This window comes from Micropterus dolomieu, linkage group LG23, assembly GCF_021292245.1.
Source record: "Micropterus dolomieu isolate WLL.071019.BEF.003 ecotype Adirondacks linkage group LG23, ASM2129224v1, whole genome shotgun sequence".
NCBI classification, from domain to species: Eukaryota; Metazoa; Chordata; class Actinopteri; order Centrarchiformes; family Centrarchidae; genus Micropterus; species Micropterus dolomieu.
The window spans coordinates 11,308,787-11,327,259 of NC_060172.1; the positions used below are offsets into that span (position 1 = coordinate 11,308,787).

General features: G+C 38.0%; 1 long non-coding RNA gene across 1 annotated transcript; it reads right to left on the minus strand.

Annotated features, from left to right (window-relative positions):
- Window positions 1–2,322: 2,322 nt before the first annotated feature.
- On the minus strand, window positions 2,323–17,643 carry LOC123963514. Its single transcript, XR_006823192.1, has 4 exons — window positions 17,514–17,643; window positions 10,938–10,991; window positions 7,703–8,904; window positions 2,323–2,718 (listed from the first exon to the last, which is right to left on the minus strand). It is a non-coding gene; the product is annotated as an uncharacterized LOC123963514 (long non-coding RNA).
- Window positions 17,644–18,473: the final 830 nt, after the last annotated feature.

Genomic DNA, 18,473 nt, shown 5'->3' on the forward strand with positions numbered 1-18,473 from the left:
GTTAAGATCCTGATGAATACTTCTGTGAAGGTCGGATTTTATGAAGAGCCTCATCATTCAGCATTTCAAATCATTACGTACATGAGCCTGGCAATAAGGAAAACAACTGAAAATTGTTTTGATTCATCTGAAAAAGGATTCATCTGGCCCTAGCCTAAACAGCTAGGGCCAGATGAATCATATTACACCATTTAGCAAGCAGCCAACATTTGGAAACCCTGAAGAGCTAAAGAAAGAAGAAAAGTAGAGTTTCCTTTCTCTGCATGCCACTGGAGTTAAATATGCAGTTAATCTACTGTACATGTACACAACATCAACCTTAATTACATAATGTGGCATTAGCTAGCTTGGATATCAGTGTGAGACTTGGAGGAAAATGGCCAGCTGAAATGTCTTTCCTAATATAGGCCGATGGCTTTAGAGTAGCACTAATAAAGTGTAATCATTGTTCAGTTTTACTTACTTATTGGAAAAAAACATTACATATTTTTACAGGTTGTCCAGGCCTGAAAATACAAGATGGTGATGAAGGTTCATGCAGCCAACACTCCAGCGCCATATTTATGGTTTCCAAAGGATGATGAGGAGTTTATTCCAGTTTAGCGCAAAATTTCAACACATAACTCTATGTTAATGTATCTTAGAAGCTATGTATTTCTATGGAATTCACTGCGGATGAATCCTATTGATTTAGTTGACACAAAATTAAAACAAAAGAAAACATTGTGGCAGACAGCAAATCATAACCATACATTTTTTTCTGAGCCCAATCATAATAAAGTAAAATTGTAAATTAACACTTCCACCAAAAGAACTTTCTAATGCAGGATGTAATAATACAATTCAAAGGCAAAGGGCTTTATATTAAGGCCAGTGATGCATGCTTTTAACTACACGTCTGTTGGAGCATGGATCATTACCCTGTGTCCGGCATTCCCTTGGAGTCATGATTGTTTGCATCCTTAGAAACTAAATCTATGAGTTGCGACATGACACAATCTCATGAATGATGGAGGCAGTATATCAGGATGTGAAGGAAGGTCAGCAGCAGACTCTGAACAAACAACAACAATGGTGGACAGGTTTGAAAAGTGGTAAGGCTGCTGCGATCTTATCCTGATCTTAATAATATAGTAACTGCCTCAAGTGTTGCCATATTAAGTTATCTTTACATTTGGAAAATTCTGAAGTCCTAAAGTTATTCTGTTGTCAGCTAAGGATAATTTGGTCCTGATCAGTCCCCCTGGTAAATATACTCTAGGTCAAGTACGTGGTCAAGTGAAGTAAACAATGTCGCTCATGTCACAGCTGCTTGTCTATGTGTACGTACGTATCACAAGCATTGGTATTGTTTTGAGATTGTAATCATTTTGTGCTAGAGAAGCAATAGAGAGATAATTATGCCCAGCCAGTGTAAGTGATAGTCATGCCTCACTGTTTTATGCTTTGGTCTGAAGTCATATCATTACAAGCAACTAAAAATAAATATAGAAAGTGAATAAACCTTGTGATTTCTGTGTAGATAAGCAATTACTGACAAGACAGTTTAAGGACATGTTTTACTCTCTGTCTACAGTGTTAGCCATACAGCACAGTGATTTCTCAATGCACCATTAACTTTCTTCAGTCTTTTCAAATTCTCTGTGCTGCATTGTGTTATAGCAGAGAAATGACAGCACAGCTCTATTTGCTACTTCAGAGGGAACTACATCAGTCTTCTGCTGATGCCTCCGCAAGGATTAGAACTGAGGGAACAATTTCCTCAAAAGGACTCATGCTGTTTTCCCACAAGGAAGATAATGGATGCATGCAAAATGTCAGGAATATTTCTCTCCTCCTGCAGACAGCTGTGCTGCTCGCAAACAGCCAGGCAGCCAGTTAGTGTGCTTGTAGCCTGGGACAGGTGGTGTATCCTTTGGAGTTGCCGCTGCCACACCACTGAACTGAATCACTGAGTGTAGTGGGTTTTTTGTTTTGTTTTTTGGAGAGGGGCAGAATTCTCTGTCATACTGCTCTGACTTAAATCTTCCAAAGGGATTCACTTCAAAAAGGCCCACATTCCAGTGCATGCATTGGACGAACAAAGGTGCCAGTAACCTAATTCAACAGTTGCATGACATGATCATCGCATGTGTCTTGGATTTATTTATATTTATACCCATATCTTGGTAATACATGTATTTATGCATTGCATACATTATATACAACACACATCTTGTACATCAATGTATATTTGGTTAATAAAAATGTTTTATGTAGTTATTGATACAAATATAAAATTGCATATTTGCTGCAGTTAAACTAACTGGAAATATGATCTGATGGCCTGCATGTTAAATTGGATAATGAGAAGCAATACCAAAGGCAGTCCACAATGAATGGGCAAGACTGCATTTATTTAGCTACAATGCAATGCAGTCACATCTAATGACACCTTGTACAGTACCACACAATGTGTCACATGAACATAATGTCAGTACAACTAACAACGTTTATTTAAAATATTTAAACTTCCTTTCTCGAAATCAACATTTCCCCTTTGCAATAATAGTATATACACAGAATGGCAGAACAAAGAGGAAGAACAGACAAAGCACGAGAACAGTGTTCTACTTATTTATATTGTTGTATTGACTCAGGCCTGAAATCATGCAGGCTTCAGTGCTGTAGATGACCAACTTGCTTCTAATGACACCTCTTTGGATCAGCATACCATATCTACAAATTAGGGAGAAATACATTACAGCTATTATGGTCCAAAAGGAGCAACAAGTGAATGTATGTTTCTGGCAGTGTCATCTCTCTTTTCTGGAGCTGCAGAGAGAGGTCGCTAAACTTTGTGAGCATATCATACATCAGTACCAGATTCCTGACAAATGCTACAGATGTGAGCACATCATAAGGCCCTTTATATGTGTTTCATGTCATTTGCTGCTTTTGAAAAGTGATCATGAAGGACAATTTTGCCAGACAGCTCTGACACTCCTTTCACTTGATGCCAACCATCAGATGGGCAAAACACGTCCTATTATTAATAGACTCTGTCCAACTTTGTGTGCACACTGCCATAACTCCCTGTAATTTTGGGGAGAGGCATGGTACAGCAAGTTGAGTTTATCGAAAAAAGATCTGAAAATGGTTTAGGCCAGAAACTTCCTTGATGACATCACCTACTGCTAGTTTAAGCTGATGGTTCAAGCTGTGCCACACAAAAATACCTGTGAATATTCTGCACAGCTGGCTAGCAGCGTCAGCAAAAGAAACTAGACACTGAAAGTTTCAGTAAAATCTTCAATGAAGGCACTCCATCAAAGCCTTAGTGATGGCATCTGCAGGTATTCCATGCAAAAACTGTTTCAGGGTTAGCATCACTAATATTGATATACAGCTAGATTTGCCACTATACATGTCAGAGTTCGTACGCCTCTGGAGCAACTAGGGGTTAAGCATCTTAGGGTCACAGTGGGGGATTGAACCCAGGTCTCTCACACCAAAGACATGTGTCATATCCACTGTTCCACCCCACATTTTCAAACATTCACTTATCTCAAATGTTTTGAAATTGTACTCATTGACGCTTATGCTGTTTGCAAGACAGGTCTGTTCCATCAGTCTATAGATTTGCCAATAAGAACAACAACGGCAGATACGGTGATAGGAGAGAGGAAAGAAAGCCATGTTGGCCAGGCTTGGACTTAAGGCTGCTACTAAAGGTCTGGTCTGAACATAATGGGACTCATGTTGACCAAGCAACAGAAATCAGAGACTCTTGTGCCCACACCTTCACAGAGACAATCAACATCCCGGATCAAGCGCTTGACGCGTGTTTCCATCGAAGATGGTTGTTGCTCTAACAACAAGGGGCAGTGCGGAATGAGACATAATGGATATCCTTGTGCAGGAAGCACCAAATTACAATAAATAGCAAATGTATGGCTCTGTAAATGAGCCGCTGAGGCCAGATGATGGTAACATCTTTGGTTATTTGTTGCTCTGGCCCTCCTCAAACAGCAGCCTAATGTAGATAGAAAAGGTTCAGTGTGTAAGTTTTTGTTGCATCTAGCGGTGAGGGTGCATTCATGTCCTCCTCGGATGGTCCCATTTTCCTAGTTGTGAAGTCGTTCTTCCGACTTCAGTGTGGGTTTATGTGCTCTTAAGTCCGAATGTGTGATTTTAATTTGTATAATTAATACTGAAAAGACTATATTCACATAGAAATCTTAAGAAAGCAGACGCCCCCGGTACCGCGGGCGATGGTGCTCTGGGCGATGATAATGATTGAAACATTTTTTTTTCGCCGTTTTAACTCCGAAACCCGCCGATGTTGTTGCTCCGAGTCTAAGCGAGCGCCATCTTGATTATTGTGCAATACCTGCAAGCTGCCTGCCTGCTGTCGTCTTTTCTGCAGAGAGGAAACATGCCGCTTGAGACGGTGACGGTGTGTTTTGCCATTTTGTGGCCGATCCGTTGGAGATATATAGACATACTTTCATCACTGTGGGATGTTCCGTTCTAAATCTAAAGGCCTGTAAAGCATGGGAGTGGTTTTGGTGACAGGAATGTTGATGAATACTCCTGTTTTTATCAATACTTCAATGTTTGGAATCATTGTCATTTGGAAATAGGTTGTATGGACTGAAAAAGTGTTTTAAAGATATCTATCAATAAAAGTCAAAATATGGAAATTCGCCTGGTATATTTGAAAATGTTGTATGATAACTGTTGTATTTTAGTTTATTTTCATCAGATTTACAGTTACAATTGCATTCTAGGTGTATTAGAAGATATTCAGTTGCATTAAAAGCTAACTCAGGATGGTTTTAATGGTTTATTGCATCAAAATATAGCTTTTTTTACTAGGCGAGGCTAAAAATTTCAGATTCTTTCTTTATTGCATCTCCATGTAGTCTGTAAAAGTAAAATAAATATATTAATACACAATGGATTCATATTCCTTAGCTTCTGACTTTTCAAAGGAGACCAGAATTATGCATCTAGGCCAAATGGTTGAGGAGTTATTCCTGATTCATTTGGGGTATGTAATTTTAGGCGTTTTTTCTGGAAAAAGGGGTCTGCTTTCATCAGGTTAAACGTTAATCTCAATGGATACTCTAAAATCTTTGGTAGTTGGATGGATGTTTACGGTTGGCCTCCAGAACAGTTTGAATGCCTTGGCATAAATTCCACAAAAGTTTGGTGGTGGAGAGCTTTGTCAACATGTTGATGTAACAGAAAAAGTACATGTAGATGCCTGACTGTTCTCCTCCTGTGTTGTGTTGTCTGAAACAAATTGTTAATGACTGGGAAAAACACCCATATTAAACCAAAACAGTTCAGGGACCAAATTCTTTTAAAAATGAAATTCTTCAATATTCACAGCTTGTAATGCTGACCCTTCTTATAAAAAAAACACATTAGACTAGAGAAGTCGAAAATCAATAGAAAAAAACTTAACTTAAGCAATGCAAGTACCGTGAAAAGCATGAAATTTTTTGCATCTGTTTCTTTAAGTAAAGCTTCAGAGCTCTTAGTCTTGTGGGAACACTCCAGCAGTCCTGTATGCACTGTCCCGACCGTAAATGAGCATGACAGCAGGTTCACGACTTTAGGATGGTGTTGGTAATTGAATGTTCAACTTTTACACAAGTTAATTTATGCTTTTTACTGAGACTTAGCAATTGAGACAGGAATGTGGCCCTCTCAATGAACTAGCAGGTGGCACTTTTAATAGTACCTCCAGGGTCTCTGGATGAGGTACTTGCCTACTTTATTACAATGTTGCAGTTAATGTTAGAAAATTTTCATTTTGTTCAGTTTGAAATACTACTCCTCTATAGTTATGTACTAGTCTCATGTTCCTAATTTTACAGTTTTTAGATGGTTTTGATTCTAATTCACTGCATCTTCAACACACTTTTGTTTTGTTTTTGTTTTTTTTTTTACAATATTCAGACCTTAACCTCCAGATCCTTTTTCTCCTTCCATCCGTCTTGCTTACATGCTTATATTATCTTCATAGGCAATCCAAGAGTTGTATTTGATCCCACCAATCTACATCTATACGCCCACCCACTAGTGCATTTCCTTTGTTTGTTAATAAGGTTACAGATAAAAGAGCAGTGTTAGTTCACACCTTTGTTCCATGATTCAATAATTTTACACTTTGGCTAGTTGTTCAATATGCTTTATCTCCCTCCAGTATCTCAGTACTACGCTCGACAAGATGCGCTCCTGATTGTGCAATCTCAAAAATAAATGGAAGTTTGTCTCCAACTGCATAGATCATTTGTCAGTTAAACCAGCTCAGCAGGACAGCTTAAGTTTGTTAATAAGCTACTTCTAAGGATTGAATTAAAGTATCGTTTCCCCTAATATGGCTGAGCCTTGGCCTGCTATCTATTTACACACAATTATGTTCCAGGAAGTCCAGAATTAACTCAGAACTTATAATATTAGAATATTGAACCCTGTCACTGTCACGTGAATTGACATATGGTTATGCCCACATATGGCCACTTTAAGGGGTAGCCAAGGTGCCACATCTGAACGAAAAAGCAACTAATATCCTATATTATACAAGAATGATAATTTACACTAAATGGGACTAGATGTTCTTGGTGACATTTAAGTTGAATTGAGAAATATGCTGACGCAGCAAATATGGAGTATTTTAACAGCATGTAAAGCTAATTAGGAGTTGACAGGATGTTGACGTTAAACTTGTACAGCTGTGCTCTGAGACAGGAAATGTGGCTTTTAGTCTTTTGTGCACAATATTATAAATGTGAAACTAACTGAGCAGGCATGCAACAGGGGAACATTTTGCCATGTTTTCTGTCAAGCCACAGTTTAGACACTACCAATAATTTGATTTACCCAGGCTGACACTTGCAAGCATCCAAAATGTGTTGTGTTTATAGTAACATAACAAATCTAGTAAAGCACTGTGTTTTAAACCCACTTTTAATTTAGTCGTAAAATTAATCAGACGAAAGAAAACGCTTCAGAATATCATATAGAAAATAAAATAGTATTGACAATATAACTACTGTGTCTTAAATACATTAATCCATGTTCATACAAACAGTAACCCTCTGGCAAAACACAGCAAGGCGTTGCTTTGGTGTGGGTGCAGTACCACAGGGTACTGGTGTGAAGAGAAAATATAAACCAGTCCAGTTTGAAGGCTTATCAGATGCCAAGATGGTACACAAGGCTTTATTGCCTACTCGTTTTAGCGAGAACTGTGCAAAACACAAAAGGGCATAGTGGGATGAAAAAGAGCTGTCAGCGCCGCACAACTGTGGGACAGCTATAAAATCTTGAAATCAGCTTGACATAGGTGAGCATTGCTGCTTCATAGGTCAAAGTTCAATCAGATTGCATCTCACCCTGATCTTTACTGAACTCACTGGCGAGTGAAATTTGGTGTAATTACATCATAATTACATCATGCATGAATTATGACAGCCTCTGTCAGTATTTTTTTGGCTCTTTAGGCATGCAAAATAAAATTTTAATTTAATTTTTTTTTTAATTTTTAAATACACATTTTTCAAGGAGTTTCTTACATGTCCACTAAGGTGGACAGCGTGCGCATAAGGTTTTAACTAAAGAAATATTTATTTAACAAACCAATGTGGTCACATATTTCAACATATTCTAATACTGTTTAATGCAATGCAAAAGTGTTAAACCTCACCTCTGACTCCTCAGCCTCTCTTTCTCAGCATCCTCAGCTCCACTGTCACTGCTGCTAGCATTTGGGGTTTCTCCTATTTCTGGCAGCCATTCATCATCACTGCCACTGCTATTATCCTTACTTGATTCTGATGGAATTGGCTCCACTATCCTGAATGCCTTTCTATCACTTGCTGCAACACACTAAATGTTACTCACATAATGGAACTAATCTGCACAAAATGTTGTTTTTGTGACAAAAATTGCAATTGTAACATAAATCCATTGATTTACATCCAAAAACGTGCACATTAAGTATTTTCAAGAAAAACAAAGTCTCAGTAATAATTATTTGTAGTTGAAATATAGCCAGCAATGCATAATGTCCAATTTAGTGGACAGATGATTAATCCTAATTTCCTTCTAACATAAAATCAATACTTGGAAAGTTTAACAATTGTATTACTCCTTAGTTGTTACTAGATGTTACCAAATTTTATTTACCTGCAGGGGTCTCCTATAATTGGAGGAATGGCAAGATTTACCTGAGCTGTACAGTGTTCCCGAACGTCCGACGAATTTAAGTTGCACTTACAACGGCTTACCAGAGGGTGGCAGTGTATGGCATGACACACTAGTGTCCACTGTAGTAGCTGATGTGCAACTATGTAAGACTATCAGAACCTCTGCCCGTTGAAGTAAATGGCTTTTGAATAGCTGTCCACTGTAGTGACCACTATGCGTTAAAGGGTTAACTTAAGAATCTGGAACATTCATCACAAACTGATGATATGGAAGTCCTAAGCGTTTTCTTAAGGAAAGTCAACATTTTATGTTATTATTCACAGTTTCTAAGAAGATGCAGTAATTTGACTTAATTTACAATGTACCTCCTGTATTGTTATTATCATATGTTTTGTCTGTGGACCTAAGTCCATCACCAATTACCTACATTATTATTAGAGTTCATTTTTAATGGTGCGACTTAACATTAATTATGGGGAATTGAATGGTCCATTGCCATGCTGTCAACAAGGTTTCACAGACCACAAGGGAAAGCAGATGCTATGAAATTAGTTAATGGGGCAGAGCTATTAGAGAAGGACTGTGTGATGGAAGCACAATGGCAACGTCCTGCAGGTCTCAGGAACCAGAAGCAGAGCAGTGACAATGTCTGGAGCCTTAAAAGCAGCACTGTTGTCACAGACAAGAGTTTTGCAGCAACTGTGAAGAAGAAAGTGTAATGTTGAAGTGAAAATAGCGAACATGCATGTTACTATAAGCAGCCATGAAATTCTTCAATATTCATTTAATTGACTGGGGTGATACATATAGGCTTTGTTATATTTAAATAAAATGCAAATGATGCAATGTATATAGGCCTTTTAGCTGTAGGTGTTGCTAATTTACATTCCATGTCCCTAATTAGACATTCAAGGGATAAAACACATAATAAAACATTCAAATACAAGCATATAGACAAACAATCAAAAAAACATAGATAAACAACCATTATAAACATTAACTAAAAAAACAATGACAAAAATCAATAATTAAGAGTAACAAAAGGGATCAAAGTATGTTTGCTATATGAACCCATGCATCTTAGTGTACACAGCTTTGCATTTGTTTAGTCATAGTTTTATGTTCTTATTTTTGTGTCTTTGTTATGCAATCAAATGTTTGAGAGGAAAATGATCCACACTCACAAATTTATGTGATCCAAAAGTTTTGTGCATCCAATTTTGGATTCGCCAGACTTTTGGATTTGCAAACAAAGCATTTGGACTTTTCAATCACACATTTGTGTGGGTAGTTTTGCTCTCAAACCCATTTTTTGTTTGCATAACAAAGATAAAAAAAACAACTCCATACAGTTTTGCCTTAGAATTACAAGCTTTAAAATCATGTGTTTCCGTGTTAAAAATAACTTTCAACCACTGACCCTTCAGTTCGTCGTCCTTTGGAAGGTGATAAAGAGGAAATTTCCCCTCGCACTGATGAATACAGCTTCCTTGATATGGCGATACCACTAACTTAACTCTTCGGGGCTCCACTCTAACTAGCTTGGTTTGAAGGCGTGCCACACTAGCCTAGTAGCCGCTAGGAGAGCCTTTTGGCACGTGTTACATAGTGATGCAGATAGTTTATAGAAGTAAAGGCTGGACTACAATCGAGCTGTTTACAGGCAGTTCAGGAGCAGTGTTTTCTGTGGGAGATGGTATCTCCCTTTGGGGTGCAAACCTATTACATGCACAAAAAGTTATATAAACCAATAAAGGAAAGGGAAAAGGCCAAAAAGCATTATATGACCTTGTTAATGTTTTTATTTCTGATGGCAGGGTATTTCAAAAATTGTGGGCCTTTACCTGGAAAAGAGGACTGACTGAATGTGGTTCTGAGTTTTACTGGTTTGCCTTCTTCACTAATTGCTCCCCTAGTAGTGGCTCCTTTACCGTTATATTTTGAGATAATCTGAATGACTAGTTCTGTGGCAAGAACATTCTAACGCTTAAAATCTATTTTATAATTGAGAAATGTATACAATTCTCATTTACTTTTTCTGTTGCCTTCTGATCAACACAAAAGCTATTGTGTGTGCAACTCAGATTTCTGGTGAATATGACAAATATGTGAAGGAAAGTGAAAGGGTTATGGAACTCCAACTCTGAACAGCTATATGTCATGTATAGCAACAGTTAGGTGCATGACTCCTGTATTTAGTCACGTCTTTAAAAGGAGTAAATAGAAAAGAAATAGAATATTGAATGGGAGGTGGTCTTTAAAGTATTCCAGAGAAAACCAGAATTTGTTCACTTACTAGCAGCTGTTTGCTGACAGAAATGACCTTGAGTGCACTTGGGTACAGGTGAATCAGGTGAAAAGCTAGTCGCTTTTAAGAAATAAAGTTGCTGAGGATCTGAAAACCTCTGTGAGGCACATGAAATAATCTTTCAAAATTTAATAAGCGCATTGGCCTTGTAGCAGATAACAAGACCGGTTAACCTTTTTTGTACCAAATACATTGACTAGGAACTGAAGGACAACAGTGGTTCTATTTTAATTTTTGGATCAAAATTATTGCTAGGGACAATTCAGTAGTCACTGCATATTGGAATGGATATGTCCGCTACTACCATCCCTATCAAATTCTACGCCCTTGTTAACATCTGTTAAAGACAAAAATGTGAAAAGAAGTCATATGGATAGTTACAGTACAGAACAGTTGCATAAAGGTGAAAATCGAACCATGAGACCTGTGGGTTGGCAGGTAAAGGCTTGATGACATCATCCAAATTGACAGAATCTGTCTGTGGAGGGAATTCACAGACATCATCAATAAAGAGTTTTCACAAGGATGTAAAGTCATTCATTTTTAGCTGTTTTATACCTAATTTGGGTATAAAACATTGTCAGGGAATGTCCTCCTGTTTTTTTGTCTTATTTTTATTTTTTAGAGATGTTGATGTTAAGAAATGTTGATTGAACAGTCTAACATCACAGCAGTCCATATGTGAACTTTTGCTTTGAGATGGGAACACAGCAAAAGCACTGCAGGGTGAAAGTCAATAAGTCTGCAAGGGTATGCTTTCGATTTGATCTTGCACCATGTGGAGAGAACTATGATAACTTTTTTATGTCTGGGTAGTGTTTCATTGGTCAGATTGTTTTTACTTTCTAAAACTTCATATTTAATAGATATTATACATTTTTTTATCATCCAGTGATGCTAATCCAGGGCATGATTTTTCTGCAGAGAAAACAAAGATATGCTCCCTTTTTTAATAAATACAGGCTGTTCATAAAGGATAGATTAAGTCTGTCAATTGCCAAATAAGTTGACACTTGAGCAATGGAGAGCCCTAACGTGCGGTGATACCTTCAATGTAGAAGAACAAGGCAGTGTGCCACAACTACTTCCTCATTATGAGCCCACATGGAGGCTACGTAGTCACTTAGATAGATAATGTGACAGCTGAGAACAAAGAACCAGGTAAACAGAGGCAAAGCTTGAAAAACACCAGTGCTTTATCCTGAGGGAAATTGGGTAAAGGAGGGAGAGAAAAAAGGATAAGCAGTTCTGCAGAAAAATAGACAGTTTGTTTTGATATTTGAAAGTCAAACTGAACGGTATAGATAGACAATCAGATCTGACCATCAGCAATTCATCTTGCAGATTTTGCCTGAAATGGCAAGGTTGCTGTAAATCACTGTGAGTAAAGGCACTGTCTATTGTTCATATTTATCACTCACTGTGCCATCGTTGACCTGAATTCTTGTTGGATTTTTTTTAACTCCAACCACAATCCTTCCTTAATCTCAATCATTTTAGTTGCCTAACCTCACCATTTGAAACACTGACCTTGAACGTATTCTCTGGTTTTTCAATATCACCATTTGGTGTGGCAATAGCTGAGCTATGAGGACTTGATATAATGACGATACTAAAGTTTTAAAATTCAATAGGATACAGATACTTTCGTTACAATCTTAACAATACCGATATTGATCATTTCTTAAATGGCTGTGTCATTTTTCAAAATGGTAATTTTTGGAAAAAAATTGTTCATTACACTTAAAGGCAAATCACATGATGCGCACCGTCATGTGATTTGTGATTAATAACAAATTTATTACAAAAGCAAAAATGAGTACAATGACATGTTGTCTCCCAAATAGTGCATCTTGTTGTATTTTTATCTACAGGTAAAAAAAAGTAGCACACCATGCTATGTTTCCTTTCTGCCATTCTCTCACAAGTTTGATGCTATGCGTTTGATACTATGTTTGTTAACAGCGTGAAATAAAGATAAAAGAAAAAGACTGTGCAAGGCTGCAGGCTGGTTTTCTCATGTCACGCAGGTTTCCACAGTCATGCAACATTGGCTAGCAAAATATATCGGGGCCGTTTTTTGGCACAAACTATACAAAAGTACTGAAAATGGTTGGAAGTGATGCAGCCATGCATGTTTTGTAGTTTTATTTTACTATCTGTATTTTTAAAAGGAATTTATATGAAATGAGTAGCTTGTGAGTATCTAAGTATCAATCCCACAGTATTGATCTGCTATCCCTGTTTTATCTACAATATACTTGCCTTTGCTTAAAATATAATTGTTTAAAGTAACAATGTCCAAGATTTTCATTTAAATAAATGTCTGTTAAGTCACAATCCATCGCCAAATGAGGTATTACAAAGGTGATTGAGCCTATGGCCCACTGATGAAAGTACTGCAATATTTATTAAGCAAATGCAAATTTAACATTTCCTATGCTGCAGCTTTACATTAAAAGCACTTAACTGGTGAAACAATTATTATGAAGAAGTCACAGGAAATGCAATCTGTTTGTCAATGAGCTTAGCACATACCCTATGGTTCATCAAAAATACATTTACATTTATTCATAAGCTGATGCTTTTATCTATAGAGAATGACAATTGCTAAATATGTCAGAGGTTGCACGCCTCTGCAGGAAGAGCTGCAGGCGACTGCACACCTCCAACTTCTCAGCAAGGTAACTAACTCCTTTCACTGTGCCCTGCTGATCGCAGATTCATGTCATGTGCAGCATAAAATCAGATCACGGTTGCTCACAGAATGATGGAAAAAGACCAATTATCACCGGACTAAAATTACAATAGTTTGTTTTTCTGCCCCCCGAATTCTGTGACCTGTAGTATTAAACCTCATTTGCTGTTACCACCAGTAACTACAGGTGTTGCCAAATCAATCAGGACTGAAATCTAAGTATTGCAGCTAGACACCTGTAGGACTTTCCTTAGAAATTACAAATGTAATTTCAAATGTTTCACTTTAGTAACCTAAAAGGTGTCCATTTTGAAAACTTTAAGGTTTGACTGTGTTTAGTTCCCCTCCCCTCAAACATATGTTTTGCATACTGTTACTTTACTTGGATGTTTGAACTTCACAGTGCAGAATGATATATGCGTGAGCATCAATGACTTTGACACTAGAATGTTGTTTTCACATTTTTCTGCTGAAGGATGTGTTAACCTTAAATCTGACTATAAGACTTCCACATTTGAGATGATTTGGAGACCAGTCAAGGTCCAGTATACAACTTACACAAGTGTTAAACTTTACACCTCCAGTGCACATTCACTGAGAATGGGCTTTTTAGGGAAGTAGGAAACATCATGTGTCCAGTACTTACATTTTTTAATGGATAAAATATTTGCATGTTAACAAATTCTGGATTTTGCAATGAGGGAGAAAGAATATATGCAATCTCAATATAGCTTTTTCAATAACTAGTTAATGTTTTTTTGAGTTTTGAAAACCCAGATCAGACACAAATTATTATTCCAAACTGAATATTTCTGTCTTCCTTGTTTGGTTTTTCTGATTTCAGGGTTTAAAATAGGTAAATTGGTTAAATAAAGTTACATTCAAGATTTTTGCAAAAACAACTCATTTACATTAACAGTTATACTCTGATAATGAGTAAAGCCATTTCTCATCACTTGTCAATGACAGAAACATCAGTTGTAGAGAAATAGATTGCTTTGACTTGCTAATTATGAGCAAGACCATAATAACTAAGTAAATATGTAAATTAATGTTAACACTAACTGGAGATCATTTAGAGTCACAGCTGAAAAACCCATCATTACATTAACCAAAGTGATCACAAGGTGATTATAATCACTTGACCAATTAAGGTAATTGGGAGAATAGTTGTGGCCACAGTGTCATGGCATGGTAGGCAGAGGAATGGCTCCTCACTACCAGGAAATTCTTGTTATTGTTCAAGTCAAGGCTTTAATGTTTAATTAATGCCCTTGCGTTCCAGCTCACTTAACGCCTTTACCACTAAACTGCCAAATGCTAATGCATGAAAATATAACCCTGAGGCAAAAATATGGGGATTGATAAAGCAAAGTGGGTGAGGAATCCCAGTATGATTTAACTTTCTTTTCATTTTTCAACTTCCTTTGACTGTAAACCCATTGTCATTCACTGCAAAGGTTTTTCATATCCATTTTTACAAACCACCATTTGATTTATGGCTCTTGGTTTATCGGCTTCCTGCAAAAAGCCAAGCAAGCCACAGTTGCATGTCTTCCATCCAATGTGCTGAGGTGCTAGAGCTGAGTCAGTCAGCAGCAATGGCAAAGAAAATAAAGAGTTGCTTAAAATGAATGGGATTTTAAATCTGAACGACTTTTTAACAGGTAACAACAGCTTGCAATGCTGTTTAAAGACACTATGAGACTACCTCAGCGGTATATTATAATAATTTCACTCTGTACATGGAAGTATTTCTCCTTAGCTTTTCCAAATGTATTGCTTCTTCCTGATCCTGAAATTTTGTTAAGGCAGACAAAAAATGTAATGTTTGCTACAGCTTGGGAATAAGATGGTTTTGCTACATTTTAAATTTTTACTTTGCTTGGTTTTTGCTTCATTACTTCAAGGGAGCTTTTACTACAACTGGGAGAAGATCTGCTGTGCTTCACTGCAGTGTGTTGATATATATTTTTCAAAAGATTATACAAAACAAAGGCCCTGCTAAGGCCCAGTGTCTTTCATCCAGGTGCAAACCCACTGCCACAGAGCCACCAGAGTGGCATAAAACAGGGCTCTCTGATAAAGAGACACAGGTGTATTCACAGTCTATCCGCTTATTTATAACAGATTTTTGCTTTTCAAGCACTCTTCTGTACTTAAAGGGTCAGATCCCTCAAATAAAAGACAATTAAAAATGTAAAGACATATAAAAAGACCTGGGGTCTCATTTATAGACGGTGCGTAAGTACAAAACAGGGCTGGAAAGGTGCATACGCCTCTTCCCAAGCAAAGGTTGTGATCTATAAAAAACAAACTGGGAAAATGTGCCTCCCATAAGTAAACTCTGAACCATGCCTACACACATCAAGAGGAGAAATGAGAAATGGCGACTCACATGGCAGAAGGATGAAACTGTTTGAAATGAATAGGCCTACTATTGTGTAAAATATATCGAAATATTACCTCTGAGTAGTATAGGCTTAAAGCCTTTCTAAATAATCATACACTCGTTTGATTGATTTCCCCTGAAGTGCGCAATAAAAAAAAATAGGCTAATTTAAGATAATTTGCGGTGCACAAAAAAAACATGACTGAGGATAATAAACACAAACGGAGATATCTGTTTCTGCAAAAGATCCCCTCAAATATGTTGGCCAGTTTAATCCAGTTTAAGCCTACTTGCATGCATTGAAATTTATTCCCATAAATAAGGTGAACAAGAGGACAAATTGTATTTGAATTGATGCTGTTTTCAATGTGTCAGTCGAGCAAATACGAGTGAATAGTTTCATGTATTGTTATCCAGCGTGTGGATGTGATGCGCTGCTTGTAAAAACACATTATGGAAAAATAATACTTTTTTATTGTCCTTTACAACAAGTCACAGGCTATTTCTTTTAACTCATCGCCAGCCTTGTTAAGTGAGCGGGCTGTAAATAAATGTTTAAACACAGGTGGAATGCATTTGGTTTACTCTCTTTTCAAACGGGGGGATCCAAATTAGTACCTGGGTCATCCCGTCTTGGGCGTGTGTCCCCCTCCGGTCAGTGACGTCACTACTCAAGAGGTATGCCCCTTCCTGCAGATCGGTTCCTCCGGTGCACAAGTGTTGCATGAAAGTGCGTTTTTTACCCACCAAACAACATGCTTCAGCTTCACTAAAAGGAACATGGGTGTCACACTGAGTTAAATCTCGTTTTGTAGCTTCTCTGTCAGAATTTACCTCCTTTTCTTCTTGCAGTCAGTACGTATTAATATTAATGAGGGGTGTTTTAAGGGTCGGACATGGAGATCCCTCACATGCGCCACATTTCAAGTTGATTGTGATTTATAAAGGAAACTTGCTTACAAGTGTGCGTAAGCACGTTTTTTTAAGTCTGAATATTTTTTGCCATACACCATTTTTGGCTTTTGGGCGCACGTACACTTTTAGTGAGGTTTCTACGCACATAAATGAGACTCCTGTTCTCTACCTTTAGCAGTGCAGATGGTTTCAGATACCTGCTGAGGTTTTGAGTTATCCATCTGCCAAGCCATAACAATTTATAGGAGTTTAATTTCTGTGCTGAAAGTAACAGTCAACAGTGTTTGTTTTTTTTTTAAACATGACCATGATTGTTCCACAACCTAATGTTTTTTATCCTAACCATGACAACAAACCTTATTTCAAACCAAATCATGACATTTCCTTAAACCAAACACAGTCGTCTTTGTGCCTAAACCTAACAAACCTTGTCACATCATAAAGCAGATTTATTTTCCAGCAGTGATTTTAACTGTTTTAAAAAGTTAAGTCATCCTGCCCTTCTATGTGTCGTTCTAGAGGGCATAGACAAATGATGTCGTTCATTTGTTGTCTTCGGCTGTGTTTGTGTGAGTGTCAGCATCGAAAACATCAGTCAGTTACTCAAATGCTTAAAGAGGTGGTATTATGCTCATTTTCAGGTTCAAAATCTTAATTAGGGGTTGTACCAGAACAGGTTTACATGGTTTCATTTTCAAAAAACACCATATTTTTCTCATACTGCACATTGCTGCAGCTCCTCTTTTCACCCTATGTGTTGTACGCTCTGCTCTTGAGCTACAGAGTGATGCATCTTACTTGTACAAAATCTTTGTTGGGAGTAGCACATGCGCAATTCCCAGGTAAGGACTACTAGCCAATCAGAAGCAGAGAAGGGCGGGTCGTAAGAAACAAGGTAGTGTGATCCAAATCAAAGCCGCCTCAGACTGCGACCGTAACCTAGCAGATGGTATAAGTTACCCACAAGTCCACAACATCATTGTTCCACATCTTACCGTCAGGGCTAAACGTTGAGCTGTTGCCGGTGTTCTGATGATCTCTGCTGCCTTGCTGAAAAATGCTACTATAGTGCAAATCGATAGACTCGACTCTACTTGGCCCTGCTCCATTTTCCATTGCAGATAGTACCCAGAGATAGTACGTAGCAGGTTGTCATAGCAACGCAACACACAACTGCCGCAACGTAATGTTCAATGCGACACACACACACCAGCGATCCACACAGCTCTTAAAATATATACAGTCTACGGTTAAAATGTTTCAACATTCCTCAGAATGTAAAGACAGATAAGCGGTATGAAAACCTTCCAGCTATGTTTTCCTCTGCCGTTGTTGCTGCAGTGGTCTGTGTGACAGCGGGAGCAGAGGGCTCTGTGAGCGGGCGGCTGGCCGGCCTCACACGCTCCTCCCGCGGTTCGCAGCCACTTGCGGAGCTCCTCAATTAAATATTCAAGCACATTTTTGTTCCGCCATCACTTCTCGTAAAACTGTCAATATTCGAAATCTACACAGCTGATTTCTCACCTCAAAACTTCTCAGAAGTGGATTTAGTGATGAAATTCCATACGAAAACTGTAAAATATAAAACTTTCTGTTGCTGGCCTCTGTCTGGTGCATGCAATGATGATGCAGTGAATAGTGATGATTCTCTCTGACCAATCAGCAGTCTGTCGTGTTTTCACGTTACATTTTAGTTTCCCTCAGCTGGCTTGGAACCTTGATGGAGGTGAGGTGATACGAAAAAAAGTACCTGGAAGGTACAGGTATAGTTACAACATTTCTACAATGGAAACCCAAACAAAGGCGAGTGTAGCCGCTAGCTGCTTGGCAAGCTTTCATTGTGATGTCACAAGTAAAGGAAGTGAAGGGCCGGACTACAAACGAGCTGTTTTCAAGCGGTTCAGAGCAGAGCTTTCTGTGGGAGATGGGAACTCCCTTTGGGCTAGACTTTGGAC